This window comes from Tursiops truncatus, chromosome 11 (assembly GCF_011762595.2).
Source record: "Tursiops truncatus isolate mTurTru1 chromosome 11, mTurTru1.mat.Y, whole genome shotgun sequence".
Taxonomy (NCBI): Eukaryota; Metazoa; Chordata; class Mammalia; order Artiodactyla; family Delphinidae; genus Tursiops; species Tursiops truncatus.
In genome coordinates, this window is record NC_047044.1 from 90,544,040 (window position 1) to 90,560,844 (window position 16,805).

The 16,805-nt window shown below is 36.3% G+C and overlaps 1 protein-coding gene across 3 annotated transcripts in view; it reads right to left on the reverse strand.

Moving 5' to 3' along the window:
• PTPRO (protein tyrosine phosphatase receptor type O) overlaps positions 1-16,805 on the reverse strand; it is a 230,812-nt gene that overhangs the window by 127,612 nt on the left and 86,395 nt on the right. The window contains exon 1 of one of the 3 annotated variants that reach the window (XM_033867016.1): positions 1,771-1,865. The exons of the other annotated variants lie outside the window; for them this stretch is intronic. The gene's annotated coding sequence lies outside the window, so the exon portion shown is untranslated. Of the gene's footprint in view, positions 1-1,770; positions 1,866-16,805 lie in introns of those variants that run through there. 3 annotated transcript variants of the gene reach the window in all.

Here is a 16,805-nt window from a genome sequence, read left to right on the forward strand (position 1 = left end):
ACATCATTATGGCCAGATAATCACAGGATGAAACTGAGATGGCAAAGGCAGGAGAGAATCTCAATTACCTTGAGGAAAAAGCTCAGCTACGTCTGGCTGAGGGTTTCCAACACCCAGGAGAGACAAAACTAATAAATAAACTACAGTATAAAACTCCTGCATTGTCAGGGCTGCTGCTTAGTAATTCACTGTAATTCAATATGTAATTAGAGGAAATTTCCTGAATGCAGAATACTGTCATGCAGCATTGCTCAGAGAATTTGCAAAAACAGCAGGGGACATAAGACATGGACACAGATATACAACATTGGGAAGAAGACATGATCCATAAGAGCCGGGAACAAAAGGAGAGATAATATTCAGGTGGGGCAATCAAAGAATGTTTCACATAGGAAGTGGTATTTCCTTGAATCATAAGTCATTAAATTCAAAATTTAAAGGGATCTTGGAAAGAATGAGTCTGATCCCTTGGGCTAGTGAAAATGGTGAGGAAAATTTGTTAGAGGTAGACAGTATTGGGTACAGAACCTGATTAAGTTCAAAAGTTTTACTCAGTGGTAGCACGTGGCACATGAGAAGAAGCAATGAGAGACAAGGAAAAAGGCTAGATTAAAGCAAATGAAGAAAAGTCTTGGATGCCAGGCTAAGAATTTGAACACTGAGCAGGAAACCATTCAACAAGTGTTTTACAGAACCTACTGTATAAGGCCTTCCTATAAGCCCAGACAGGTTATGTCAACTCCCTATTCTTTGCCACCCTTTCTTTATAATCAGTGCATTTTGCTAGACAGGGGAAAATAGAATAGGCAAAACTATAACCCTGGATGGATTCTTTTAAATAAGATTCCATATTACTCAGCTATAAAAAAAAATGAAATGATGCCATTTGCGGCTACATGGATGGACCTAGAGATTATCATACTAAGTAATTCAGAAAGAGAAAGACAAGTACCATATGATATTGCTTACATATGGAATCTAAAATATGACACAAATGACATTACGAAACGGAAACAGACTCACAGACATAGAGAACAAACTTGTGGTTGCCAAGGGGAAGGAAGCGGGGGGCGGGGGGGCGGCAGAGGGTTGGATTGGAAGTTTGGGATTAGCAGATGCAAACTATTATATATAGGATGGATAAACAACAAGGTCCTACTGTATAGCACAGGGAACTATATTCAATATCTTGTAATAAATCATAATGGAAAAGAACATGAAAAAGAATATATATGTATGTATAACTGAATCACTTTGTTGTACAGCAGAAATTAACACAACATTGTATATCAACTATACTTCAATTAAAAAAAATAAGATTCCATAAGGAAAATTCCTAGTATTAGAAAAAACATCCTATTTTAAACATGAACTGTAAGCAATTTACATTGGGATGTACTAAGCAGAGGAAGTGCATATGTATGTAATGCTTGGCATTTCATTATCTTATAGGCTAAAGAAATGAACTATACATCATACGTTTCAGATTAGTTCCACATTGCTATAATATTGCTGCAGATTTGTGACTCTGTTGTTATGGTCACCACAAGTAAACACAATTTAGATTTTTTTGAAAACTGAAATCATGATCTCAATGAAAACAGAAGTCATGTTTACTCAACTGGAATTATACTTCAAAATGAAATAAATATTTTCTGAGAAGACATATGAAATCCACAATTTCTCTTTTATCAGTGACAATCCTTTTGAAATGAACATGGCATAAGACACTGAATCCTTAGTTTCAAAAGAACCAGCAATCCAACATACCTATATTGTTCTTTTTTGTTTGAAGAGAATAAGATGCAACCCACTTATGTTGCCGGCAGTTTAGCTCTCAAAAACTGCGTCCTGGGTCCTTTATTTGTGTGTGGCAAATAACAGTTACGAGGCATAGGTTTGTGACTAATTCAAGAATCAGCTTTTGGATGCATCCATCAGGAATTCTACCAGGAATTCATTAGCTGGCTTTACGTTTAGTAATTCCTTCCTCACGGAGCGCGTTATCTTATTCCTAGAGCTAATTTTGTGTCAGCGCTGCCTTGGTCATCCAAACCTTTGCCATCTTTCTTGATCAAGTGAGATCAGAGAAGGCTGGTGGTAAAACAGTTAAACTCATAAATGTGGCAGCATTCAAAGCCAAGGTGGCAGAGTCCTGCTGAGTCTGATATCTTGCTTTTCACTCACATTGCTTTGCCTTTTTATTCTCTGTACATGGGCTGGAATTGAGCAATAAGACGCTGCTGTGATTCTTTTTTTTTCAGATTTACTTATCACAATTTTGGAACTGAATATTCATTCTTTGACATTGACATTGACACTTTCTCCTGCCTTTCCCCCCAGACATCCATTGGCACAGAGAAAAGCATGGCCATTGGTTGTTATCCTGCTTCACTTGCTGTAAGAGTTGCGTGGTAAGAGTCAACCATGCATCCATATGGCTGGTTCTCTAACTGAAACCTTATTTCTTCCAGGCAGCCCTCTGCTGGGGGGCTTGATGATTCATGTGCTGTATGTAGGCTGCAAGAAGCAAATACCAAAGGAGTCACTGGAGGTTGGGCCACTCGCTGTGAGCCAACATGCCAGGAAGGGGGGTGGCACAAATGATGCATGGTAATTATCCCAAGCATAAGTAATGTAGGATCCTTGCAGGTGTTGCTTTTTTTTTTTTTTTTGCCTTCTGGCGATAACAAGAAAAGAGGGAAGTAAAACTTGGCCTGCTCTTTACAAGTTTGCTTACACAGAAGAGTCTTTCTTAAACACTCCTTGCTGGAGCAAGGAGATGGATCTTGGTGGCACCTAAAGGGATCTCTTCCTACTTTGCCTTTGAGCTCCAGGTAAATAAGAGAAGGCTGTCTGATTCTCCCATTATTTTAGCTGTTTCAGCAGCTACTGCTCTGTGGGGCCTCTAGCCCCCATCTCTTTGGAGGGGACTAGAAGGTTTTAAAAAGCATGTTTTTCTCACTATGCTTCTTCTAACAATTCCCTTTACCCTGACCTGGAGACTTTAATGACAGAGGTGTGGGCATATTAGTAAAATTTAAACCTCAAGTAACATAAAATGTATATGGTTTCAAATACAAAACCCAAAAGTTTAAGAAAAAAGTTTGGGATTATTTATTCCTTTACAAGTTGAACCCTAGAATAATCTACTGAGGAAGTAGGCTCTATTATGCATGGTTCTAAATAGATTAATGCCATATTAATGAGGCATTAGAGTCCTAAGTGATTCACTATTTTAAAAACCTATGCATTTAGCACTTTTTATTAATATGCTACAAATTCTACTTTGCAAATGTCCATTTCATAAATGCCCTCTGTCCCAGAAGAAATAAATTTATCTAAGTGGGATTTGGCAGACGTGTTTCCGTTGAGCTGTTTCTGTCCCTCCTGTTTTGACATTTGGCTGAGTTTTGTTCCAGACCTGTCAAAGGCCTACCCTAGGGAGATAAGGATTAATTAATTGAAGATAACTTACAGTGCAGAAACCAAGCAGAAATTTGCAGAACTTGTTCGTGTCAGTTCAGATTGGAGCATTTTAGTGGAGCATTTTTTTTTTTCTGAATGGAGATACCAAGATATATTTTGTAAAATAGATGAGTAACGATTATCCATTGGTTATGGGCACATAATTAATTGTTCGTTAGAAAAGGGGGGAGGAATCTTACTTAGCTATAACTTGATTTAATGTTAGGTTAAGTCATATGAAATTTATGATATTTAACAAAATACGTCTTTGAAACTGGATGCTTTGAAAATAAAAACCAAATAACGTCAGCCCTTCCACTTCCATACAATAAATGCTTCTTGGATACCTACATTTTTTTTCCCATTCTAAGGCTGTATACTTTATTTATGTGGGCTCTAAACCAGCCACTTACCAAAGCACATAGAGACACAGTGATAGACCGTGAATTGAAATACAAAAATACTGAGTGAACGATCAACTTAAAAATAATAATTAATTTCCATGAGTCCCATTATTTTCATAAAGGAAATATATAATCATGGTATAAAAATTAAGGATATACAGGAAAGAAAATGTTAACAGCAAAGGGAAAAAAAATCCCTCATAAATCCATCACCCAGAGGTAACCACTGTCATATTTCCTGACTCTTTCACCATGTTACTATTCTTTAATAAAAATGGGATTATGCTTCTTTATAACATGCTTTTACAAATTAGCATGCGGGAAAGTCTCTGCACATCAATAAGCATTCTCTGCTTTTATTTAAGTGACTGTATAGTATTCCACTTTGGGGCGCTTGAAACTTTATAGGGTTTGCCAACTGCACAGCCCATAAGGAGGCAAGAAGTCCTATGCTCCTCAGTAATTACTAATCAAAGGTTAGTCTGTGGGACAATGCCAGTGTAATAACTATTTATTAATCATCTGGGACAAAGTAGGCACATCAGTTAAGGGTAAGCATAGAAATCATTTATCACAATTTGTTACAGAATGTAACAATAATAAAAAACAAACTGGAGCTTGTATTTTATATATCTGCTTTAACTTAATTTAACTTTTCATACATTTGTTTTTGATGGATGTATTGGTCCATGTGGATTGGGGGAAGGGAACTTGTTCCTTTAACATAGATAGTTCAAAGGTGAAACCAATTTTGCTAGATGCACTAGAACTTCTCAGCGTGGAATCACAGTCTGAGCCAATGGCTGGCTAATAAGAATGTTTTTAATAATATAGCCACTAAAATTTGGGGGAGAATGGGTTAGTATTTTGGAAAGCACGTGCTCTGCTCTCCATGGTAATGAACCATTCATTTATCACTAGAGCCTGGTTATTTCTTCTAACTTTGGATAGCTGATTACTCTGTACTAACTTTTCTCAGATATTTAGCATCAGGAGAAAGAAGAAAAAGTGGTGATATAGAGTGGGAAATATAGAGAAAGAGAAAAATTGATAGAGGTAAAGAGGCATTTTAGAAGGAGATTGCCAAGGAGAAAGGAGATGTTTTATGAATTCATTTACTAAAAACTACTGTCAATCTTAGCCAAAATGCTAAAAGATCAACATATTTATATCCCATGTGTTGCAAAGCTGCATCAGGATTGACAGTAATAAATAAATTATTTTTGAAAGAATGACAAATTACTAAGCAAGCGGAGACTGCATGACTCATATGTTATGTCAGTTACACAAAAATTTTTATGGGGTTTCTTTGCTTTAGTTTTCAAGATAGGTGAAAACTGTGTTTTGTAAAAATATCCTAAATCAAACAGAACCATGCCTTATAAATCATTATTTGAATGACTAATTTCACATCCTTTTGGAAAGTATGTCATAATCTCGATAGTTACAATTACTTTTATCCTCTGATAGGTGGGAAGTTCTATTATCCCATCTCAGCTTCCTGCCCACTTATTATGATTATGGGAGATGTTCCATATATGATAGTGACTGAATAATCTGATCAGATCGTCTATGCTTATACAAGTTAAGTTAGAGAGAAATTAGGGACATTGGTATCTTCAGGAGCTATGCAACAGAGACACTTGAGAGAAGTATGAGAGCAGGAGCTGTGTCCTGTAGCACAGCTGCTAAAGCTTCTTTGCAGTAACTCCTATTATTTTGAAATTGGCCGTGTCTGTGGTTCTTACAACCTAAAGGGACAAAATTATAGATATAATTTATTTAATCAAACTCCTACTTTCATGTATTTAAGTTGTTTCACATTTTTTGCTTTAATTAGTGATACACTGAACGTCCCTATAGCTAAATCTTTGCACGCATTCAAAAGCTCTTTTAAATGTCAAAGAATTTCTCAGACACTCACCTGATTGAAATTTTAGTGGTTGTTGAGAGAAATCAACTCAGTTTGGTCAGTTTGTCAGAAGGTTACTATAAATTGTGTGTTTTATTAATCATAGTAGCACCTATAAAAATTGGAAAAAATTCCCATGCATCATGCGTGAGTCATACTTTTCATGTTTTCTGAGAACAGTGCTTGATATTCAAACGGATTTGCAGGCCCCTGGCACAAGCATTAGATTTTCCCCTTTTCCAGAAAATACTGATCTTTGCTACTTTACTATTCACCTTGAGAGAAAATAAAGCACCTGCCCTCAGTTTCTTTATCTTTACTTATATGAGAGACATGCCACCCAAATTAAATTACTTTTTTGCTTGTGGATCAAAACCAAAAGGTTAAATGGAGACCCACATGTATTTTGAAATTTGATGTCAAATGAGAAATGAATGTGTTTGAATATAAGATATTTCATCTGAGTCTATATCTGCTTTCATTTGATAAAGCAGTAATTTGAAAATGGTTTGAAGTCTCTTGTAGTTGTGCAAATTTAATAAGATTTGTAATAGAAATAATGGAAATAATTCTGTGAGGGACATTTTACTGGACTACTCATTTTCAAATATGCAATTTTTGTGCATACTGGGTAAAAAGGACCTGTGATCAGGCACACAAAGGAAATTCAATGGCTGCCCTGTGACCCAGAGACCAAGTATATATTCAGCAAATGGGCAGAGAGCTTTGAATAAGATACAGGATAACATTTTGTCCTGAAAAAAGAAAAACTAAGCTGCTGAGCTGAAGATCACAATGAACATTAATTTAGACAAACTAAAGATGCTTCAGTGGTCAGGGAATATTAACTAAGATTGCCATGTGGTAAAATGCAGCATATGTATGGAGAGAGCTGAGGCGTGTTCCTCTAGGATGCGAATGCAGGTTTAAAAGAAATTTTTTTTTTTTTTTTTTTTTTTTTGCGGTACGCGGGCCTCTCACTGCTGTGGCCTCCCCCGTTGTGGAGCACAGGCTCCGGATGCGCAGGCTCAGCGACCATGGCTCACGGGCCCAGCCGCTCCGCGGTATGTGGGATCTTCCCGGACTGGGGCACGAACCCGTGTCCCCTGCATCGGCAGGCGGACCCTCAACCACTGTGCCACCAGGGAAGCCCTAAAAGAAATTTTTAAAAATTGAAATATAGTTGATTTATAATATTGTGTTAGTTTCAGGTGTACAGCAAAGTGATTCAGTTTTCTTTTCAGATTATATTCAATTATAGGTTATTATAAGATATTGAATATAATTCCCTGTGCTATACAGTAAAACAAATTATTAAACATTAGTAACTAGTTTTTGAAATAATATATGATCCTTTTTGTTATAATTCCAAAACCTGGCACAAAGTTTTTCTAATATTAATATTTTTTTCTAAACTAAAAAGCCAAATACAAGAGTAAATAATCCCTTTGAAAAATATCTGAAATTTTTAAATTTGCTTTTATAGTTGCATGCATATAAAACCTATTTCATTGAACTACAATAATGATTAGAACCATTAAATTGATAATTGCTTCTTAAAATAACCATAGGTCCCTTGTAGTTTGGCAGTCAGGTTGCTCACCCAGTAAAATATTTTAATTACAAAAAGAGATAATTTCACCCAGCACCTTATTGTAAGAGCTTTGAAGAACTGAAATGAGAGAAAAATGAAATACTTCATGCTATTTTGGGTGGAGAGAAATGATTAAGTGGATGGCTTTCCAACAGGTACAATTTTTGAAGGCACAATCTTCCAATGTGAGTAAAATAATGAATGAATCCCATCTGAGAGGATGAGGGATGCCAGTCAATGTACTCCTCTCTCAAACCCAACTCCATTCTTTTGGAAACTAAAGAAAGCCTCATTTGGCCACAATTCTGGTTTTTAGAGTCTAATATTGTGATATCCTGCAGTGTCCCTGAGGGCAATACCCACTTTTTTTTTTTTTTTTTAAATCAAGGACCAACTACGGACTCCTGGACCAATTATCCGGGGCAACTCACCCTAGGACTGGAAACGGTAAGTAACCATTTTGTCCCTTGAGTGACTGGAAGTTCACAAATTGAATAAACATTTTTTAATTGAGGTTAACATCAAAGTGTTGGGTACAGTTTTAAGAAACTAATGACTCTACCATTTGCATATATTCTATGGAAGTGCTGGTCTCAACAAAGCTTAATCTTTACTAGGATCATTTGTTTGGCTTCAGAGTGGTCCAGATATTAATGCACAGCACACATATCTCTGACTTGAAGAGGTATTTGTTACAGCTTATCCTCGCAGTAACGTTTCAGACCCCTTTTATAGCCTGAAATTTCACTTTCTGTCCTTATCTTCTTTGACTCCGCTATAGAACCCAACTCTGTTTAGTGCTCTTGAGGGCTCCCTGATGGGCTTCTATCTCACCACAAACTCCTCACGTAGCCTCTACCTGCCCAGCCCCTCCTCAGTCTCTTTGCCTCCCTCTGCCATCCTCCTTCTGCCAGTTTTTTATATTCATGTCCTAGATTCTTTTTTTTTTTTTGGCTACATCTTTGGCCTGCGGGATTTTAGTTCCCCGACCAGGGATTGAACCCAAGCCCTCGGCAGTGAAAGAACAGACTTCTAACCAATGGACCACCAAAAATTCCCCCATGTCCTAGATTCTTATTTTTTCTCCTCTCTACTGTTTTTGCTGGTGATCTCATCCAGGGTTGTGGTTTAGTTACCAACCATCTGTGCTGAAAACTCTCAAATCTGTTTCTCTAGCCTTGGTATTTCCTCTGAGCTCCAGACCTGTGTATTTAACTGCCTTCTTGAAATACCTACTTGAATGTCTGAAAGACACTTCAAACTCAAGGTTTTTAAAACAAACTAAACCTTGCTCCTAAACCTAACCTTTATTTGGTATTCCCCTGTTTCAGAAGATGGTCCTCCATCCATCCTTGGCATAATCTGGAAATGTAACATGGGAGTCACCTCCAACTCCTCTCTCACCCTCACTCTCTCTTGTCATATCAAAATTATCAAGTCCTATTCTTTTTAGCTCTCAATTCCACCTGCATTTCCCTCTCTCTTAGATGCCTGGATGTCTGGAGTACTGAAATTTCTGTATTTACTTCTTATACCCTTTCATTTTTTCTCTACATTGCATTCTGACAGTCTTTTCAATATATAAAACTGGTCATGTTGCTCTCTGCCTCAAGCCCTCCTATATTGTTTTGTTGCTGTTATTTTTAATTAAAATTTTTTTTAAATGTTGTTTTCCATTTACAGTTATTACAAAGTATTGGCTATGTTCCCCGTGTTGTACAACACATCCTTGAGCCTATCTTACACCCAATAGTCTGTATCTCCCATTTACCCAACCTTACATTGCCCCCCCACTAGTAACCACTAGTTTGTTCTCTGTATCATTGAGTCTGTTTCTTTTTTGTTATGTTCACTAGTTTGTTGTATATTTTAGATTCCACATAAAAGTGATACCATACAGAAAGTCTTTCTCTGTCTGACTTAGTTCACTTAGCATAATACCCTCCAAGTCCATCTATGTTGCTGCAAATGGCAAAATTTCATTCCTTTTTATGACTGAGTAGTATTCCATTGTATATATATATACCACATCTTCTGCTTTGACAATTGTGAAGATGTCCACCTTTTCTGCCTCCGCCTGCTTGCATAACAAAGGAAGGTCAGGATGCCCAGACCTTATTCCAGAGACCTCAAGTTTCAGGGAGAGGACTATCAAAAAACAGACTTTTACAACTATTGAGAAGACCACTGTTGTTACTATTGATAAGCCCAATCCTTCATTTATAAACATGAAAGTATGTAAATAAGAATGGGCAACCAAAGGTCATCAGACCTTGTTTTTGAGAAAATCAACACTCTCATGTCAAAGGAGAATGCTGATCAAACAGAACTAACTGTAGAGGAACCCAAGATAATGCAACAACAGAAAAGAACTTAAATATGGAATTTAAGAAAAAAAATATCATGAAGAACCTAGGGGTAAGACAGGAATAAAGACACAGACACACTGGAGAATGGATTTGAGGATATGGGGAGGGGGAAGGGTGAGCTGTGACAAAGCAAGAGAGAGGCATGGACATATATACACTACCAAACGTAAGGTAGATAGCTAGTGGGAAGCAGCCGCATAGCACAGGGAGATCAGCTCGGTGCTTTGTGACCACCTAGAGGGGTGGGATAGGGAGGGTGGGAGGGAGACGCAAGAGGAAAGAGATATGGGAACATATGTATATGTATAACTGATTCACTTTGTTATAAAGCAGAAACTAACACACCATTGTAAAGCAATTATACTCCAATAAAGATGTTAAAAATAAATAAATAAATTATTCTTCATTTAAAAAAAAGAAAAGAACTTAAAAAGTCATAGAGCAATGACAAATTGAGATAGAGATCAAGAAAAATTCCTATAAATTAAAACCATGGTTGTTAAAATTTAAAAATTTAACAAAAGGTATAAATAATAAAATTAATTTGGCTGAAGAGTCTTCCCAAACATGTCATAAAAGACAAAAATATAAAAACTTAATAAGTAAGTTGTGAGAAATAGAGGATAGATCAGGATTTCCAGTATCAGTCTTTCCAGAAAACAACAATGGAGAGAATAAAGGAGAAAATAAAACCCACCATTTTTATTCCTGTTCTGTCATGTGAGCATCTAAGAGCCGAAGGCAGATAACCAAATTAAGAACAGCTTGCCTAGGGGATAAAGGTGGCATAATATTCAATATACACAATGATTTCAAGAATCAGTTCTGACCTAGTACAAAGTGTCAAAGGAATAATAAAAAAATATTTCTCTGAGCTGAGAAAAAGACTATAGTTTAAAAAGGCCCACTAAGTGTTAAATTAATAAAGTAATAATAACAATAATAATAACAACAACTGTAAATAACCTATAAGGATTGTCAGATTTAGCAAATAACAATACATACAATTGAGACAAAATTTTTATTCATTGTATATCTGAAATTAAATTTAAGGGTATCTGGTATTTTGTCTAGCCACCCTAACTCCAAATCTATGTACATTTAGATGAAATTGAGAAGAATTCTTTGAACTCCAAGGATGAAGACAATTCTATAAATGAACAAGGAAAGGAGTGGAGAACCATAACATGTGACCACAATGGAATGACTCTTATATTGGCATCAAGCGTCTTCTCTGAAGAAGCTAACACCTATCCTTCTCAAACTCTTCCAAAATATAGCAGAGGGAGGAACACTCCCAAACTCATTCTGCGAGGCCACCATCACCCTGATACCAAAACCAGACAAAGATATTACAGAAAAAGAAAACTACAGGCCAACATCACTGATGAACATAGATGCAAAAATCCTCAACAAAATACTAGCAAACAGAATCCAACAGCACATTAAAAGGATCATACACCGTGATCAAGTGGGGTTTATCCCAGATGCAAGGATCCTTCAATATACACAAATCAATCAATGTGATACACCATATTAACAAATTGAAGGATAAAAACCATATGATCATCTCAATAGATACAGAAAAAGCTTTCGACAAACTTCAACACCCATTTATGATAAAAACTCTCCAGAAAGTAGGCATAGAGTGAACTTACAACATAGTAAAGGCCATATATGACAAACCCACAGCCAACATTGTTCTCAATGGTGAAAAACTGAAACCATTTCCACTAAGATCAGGACCAAGACAAGGTTGCCCACTCTCACCACTATTATTCGACATAGTTTTGGAAGTCTTAGTCACAGAAATCAGAGAAGAAGAAGAAAGAAAAGGAATCCAAATTGGAAAAGAAGAAGTAACACTGTCACTGTTTGCAGATGACATGATACTGTACATAGAGAATCCTATAGATGCTACCAGAAAACTACTAGAACTAATCAATGAATTTGGTAAAGCAGCATGATACAAAATTAATGCACAGAAATCTCTTGCATTCCTATACACTAATGATGAAAAATCTGAAAGAGAAATTAAGGAAACACTCCCATTTACTATTGCAACAAAAAGAATAAAATGCCTAGGAATAAACCTACCAAAGGAGACAAAAGACCTGTATGCAGAAAACTATAAGACACTGATGAAAGAAATTAAAGATGATACAAAGAGATGGAGAGATATACCATGTTCTTAGATTGGAAGAATCAACATTGGGAAAATGACTATACTACCCAAAGCAATCTACAGATTCAGTGCAATCCCTATCAAACTACCAATGTCATTTTCCACAGAACTAGAACAAAACATTTCACAATTTGTATGGAAACAAAAAAGACCTCGAATAACCAAAGCAATCTTTAGAAAGAAAAACTGAGCTGGCGGAATCAGGCTCCCAGACTTCAGACTATACTACAAAGCTACAGTAATCAGGACAGTATGGTACTGGCACAAAAAAAGAAATATAGATCAATGGAACAAGATAGAAAGCCAGAGATAATCCCATGTACATGTGGTCACCTTATCTTTGATAAAGGAGGCGAGAATATACAATGAAGAAAAGACAGCTTCTTTAATAAGTGGTGTTGGGAAAACTGGACAGCTACATGTAAAAAAATGAAATTAGAACACTCTGTAACACCATACACACAAAAAAACTCAAAATGGATTAGAAACCTAAATGTAAGACCAGACACTATAAACCTCTTAGAGGAAAACCTAGGCAGAATACTCTATGACATAAATCACAGCAAGGTCTTTTTTAACCCACCTCCTAGAGAATTGGAAATAGAAACAAAAATAAACAAGTGGACCTAATGAAACTTAAAACTTTTGCATAGCAAAGGAAACCACAAACAAGACAAAAAGGCAACCCTCAGATTGGGAGAAAAGATTTGCAAAGCAACTGACAAAGTATTAATCTCCAAAATATACAAGCAGCTCATGGAGCCCAATATCAAAAAAATAAACAACCCAATCCAAAAATGGGCAGAAGACCTAAATAGACATTTCTCCAAAGAAGATATACAGATTGCCAACAAACTCATAAAAGGATGCTCAACATCACTAATCATTAGAAAAATTCAAATCAAAATTACAATGAGGTATCACCTCACACCAGTCAGAATGGCCATCATCAAAAAATGTACAAACAATAAATGCTAGAGAGGGTGTGGAAAAAAGGGAATCCTCTTGTACTGTTTGTGGGAATGTGAATTGATACAGCCACTATGGAGAACAGTATGGAGGTTCCTTAAAAAACTAAAATTAGAACTACCATATGACCCAGCAATCCCACACTGGGCATATACCCTGAGAAAACCATAATTCAAAAAGAGTCATGTACCACAATGTTCATTGCAGGACAATTTACAATAGCCAGGACATGGAAGCCACCTAAGTGTCCATCAACAGATGAATTGGTAAAGAAGATGTGGCACATATATATACAATGGAATATTACTCAGCCATAAAAAGAAACGAAATTGAGTTATTTGTAGTGAGGTGGATGGACCTAGAGTCTGTCATACAGAGCGAAGTAAGTCAGAAAGAGAAAAACAAATACCGTTTGCTAACACATATATATGGAATCTACAAAGAAAAAAATTTGTTCTGAAGAACCTAGGGGCAGGACAGGAATAAAGATGCAGATGTAGAGAATGGACTTGAGGATGGGGGAGGGGGAAGGGTAAGCTGGGAAGAAATGAGAGCGTGGCATGGACATATATACACTACCAAATGTAAAATAGATAGCTAGTTGGAAGCAGCTACATATCACAGGGAGATCAGTTTGGTGCTTTGTGACTACCTAGAGGGGTGGGATAGGGAGGGTGGGAGGCAGACTCAAGAGGGAGGGGTTATGTGGATATATGTATATATATAGCTGATTCACTTTGTTATACAGCAGAAACTAACAGAACATTGTAAAGCAATTATACTCCAATAAAGATGTTAAAAATATAAAAATATAAAATATAAAATATCATGTGTTCTCTGTAAATAAATAAGAATATATTTCACTGAAAAGGTAATGCATATGCTACCTTTCATTTTCTTACAGTATTTATTTAAGACTATTCAGTTACAACTTAAAATGCCAGAAAAATGCTGATAATTAGAAATGCTGTCCAGCAAGTCAGAGGTGCTTCTCCTTGTAGGTTGCCTGTCCTATCAGCCTGTCATATTTTAAAAGGCTAATGAATTCCCTTTTGATGAGCAGACTCTTCTCACACTTGTGGGCTTAAAGTCTCAGCTGGAGGAAGGGTAAAAGCAGGTACAGGATGGAACTACAGTAAGTTATCCCTAGCAGCATCTCTCATATCAGTGTTCCTGGCATTGAGTCTGAGTCACCTAAATGACATAGAGAAGTAATTGGGATACTGATAGGCAGAAGCAATGGATGTCAGTGAACCTATGATTATCCTATTTCTTGCCATATCAGCATGATATTAAAAGCCAAGAAGCAACTCTTAAAACCAAATAAACCTGAGCTGTCATTGAAGAAATGTAAAAACAAAACAACTTCTGCGTCCCCCAAATTATGTGATAGATCTGAATGAATCAAAATGGTTGCATTTACCTTAAGGCTTAAGCAGTTAGTAAAGTTGAGTTTATGGACTAAATAGTCAATGATTCCCAATTATTCAAAAATATTTAAGTGCACTGAGCTATTTATTTCACACTTTGGTCCAACACTGAGCTATTTATTTCACACTTTGGTCCAATATTGGTTTAATTATAACACATCTCAGTTTACACTTCTACAAGAAATAAACTATACAATGATAAGTCTTAGTAGATATTTGCTCAAAACCAAGGACCCAAATACTTGGTACCTCTCTATGCTCTTTCATTTCTGCTTGCAAACCAGACAAAAATCTGATTAAGTATATGTTTTTCCCAACCCAGCTCATTGTTTCAGATGACCTAAAGGCACTTACTATTGAGAGACTAAGTCAGGGGGTAAAAAAGTGAGGATATAAAGGAGATTTTAAAGTTATGTACAAAAAAGAACGTTGAATGCGGTTATTGGCACGTAGAATTGGAAGAAAATAGATTAAAACCTCTACCAAGTACTTTAGAGAATTTCGTTGCCAAAGAAACCATGAACCTTGATTTAATTGAATGTTTAAAAGTAAAATAACCTGGCTTTGTCTGGAAGTGGATCACAAAGGCTATACAGTCTCCAAGGAGGATAATAGGAAGATGCGGCCAAGGTGCAAGGAAAAAACTTCCCAGAGTTGACCTGGGGCCAAGAAAAAAATGAACAAGGGAAAAAAAAAAAAAAGAAAAAAGAAATAAGCTATAATTAGATACAGAGAATATTTCCAATTACAAGCTAATTCACGTTTTACCAGTTTATTTCTTACATCTTAGTATTTTGCAAAGCATACATTTCAAAAATAATTAATGGTCTAATTTTACAAGATCAATAAATTATAAAAACTCTAAGAAACCTCAGAGAGCATCTAGTTCAGCTACCTTACTTTACTTTTTTCATTTTTTAAGTTTGATATTGGAGCATAGTTGATGAACAATGTTGTGTTATTTCAGGTGTATAGCAAAGTGATTCAGTTATACATATACATGTATATCTATTATTTTTCCAATTCTTTTCCCATTTAGGTTATTACAGAATATTGAGCAGCATTCCCTGTGCTATACAATAGGTCCTTGTAAACAAATGGGACCTAATTAAACTCAAAAGCTTTTGCACAGCAAAGGAAACCATAAACAAAATGAAAAGACAGCCCACAGAATGAGAGAAAATATTTGCAAATGATGCGACTGACAAGGGATTAGTCTTCAAAATTTATAAACAGCTCATACAGCTCAATAATCAATAAAACCAATAACCCAATCAGAAAATGGTCAGAAGACTTAAACAGAGATTTCTCCAAAGAAGACATACAAATGGCCAAGAGGCATATGAAAAGATGCTCAACACTGCTGTTAGATAAATGCAAATCAAAATTACAATGAGCTATCACCTCACTCAAATCAGAGCGGCCATCATCAAAAAATCTACAAACAATAAATGCTGGAGAGGGTGTGAAGAAAAGGGAACCCTCCTGCACTGTTGGTGGGAATGTAAATTGGTACAGCCATTATGGAGAAGAGTATAGAGCTTCCTTAAGAAACTAAAAATAGAGCTACCATATGATCCCACAATCCCACTCATGGGCATATATCTGGAGAAGAACATGGTTCAGCCACCTTACTTTATACAAGAGGAATTGGAGGCCCCGGGAAGGTAAGGGATTTTCCCAAAGTTCACAGCAGTTAGTTCAGGGTAGGTCAGGAGCTAAGCTTCCTTCCCTACTGGGGGAGGGGAGGGGAGGGGCACTTTCCATTTACTGACAAGGGATTCTTAAGCACTGCGACACCAGGGAAGCCCTCGACTACCATCTTTAATCCATATTTTCTGCTAAAGCAGCAGCATGCTTTGTGCTGTCTTTGATTAATCACTACACACTTACCTTCTTTTAAATATTTTATGTCTTATTGCCCAGTCTCTCATTTACTATAGCAAACGTTGATGACGTCTTGTGTTATTTACATGACCAGGAAATATGTGAAGAATGTAGCAATTAGCCACTAATGAGATGAGCCCCCAAACCTGGACCCACATCCCCACGCTGTCACTTTGCAGCTGTGTGGTTCAGGCAAGTCACCTAATCTCTCTAAGCCCTGATTTCCTTCCTGAAAAGAGGAGAATTCTATTTGGAGGGGTGGAAACAATGTATTTAGTCTGAACCTTTTTTCCATGACCATTTCTCAGGTTAAAAACATCAAATATTGGCAAAGTTATTTGGTTCAACCCAATATAAAAAATATTTGGCACATAATAGGCACTCAATTATAGATAACATAATTATTATAATTCTCTTTCAAGCTATTTTTTGCTTAGCAACTCTGTGGAAAGGAAGTACCTTAAAGGGAATCATTCTTTCTTTTTTTCTTTTCTTAAATGGAAAGCTTTACATTTATTTCATTGCTCTCTTATAACTAGATTTTAACATTAATAGACAAAATTAAAAATTTATTTTTAATCATGAAT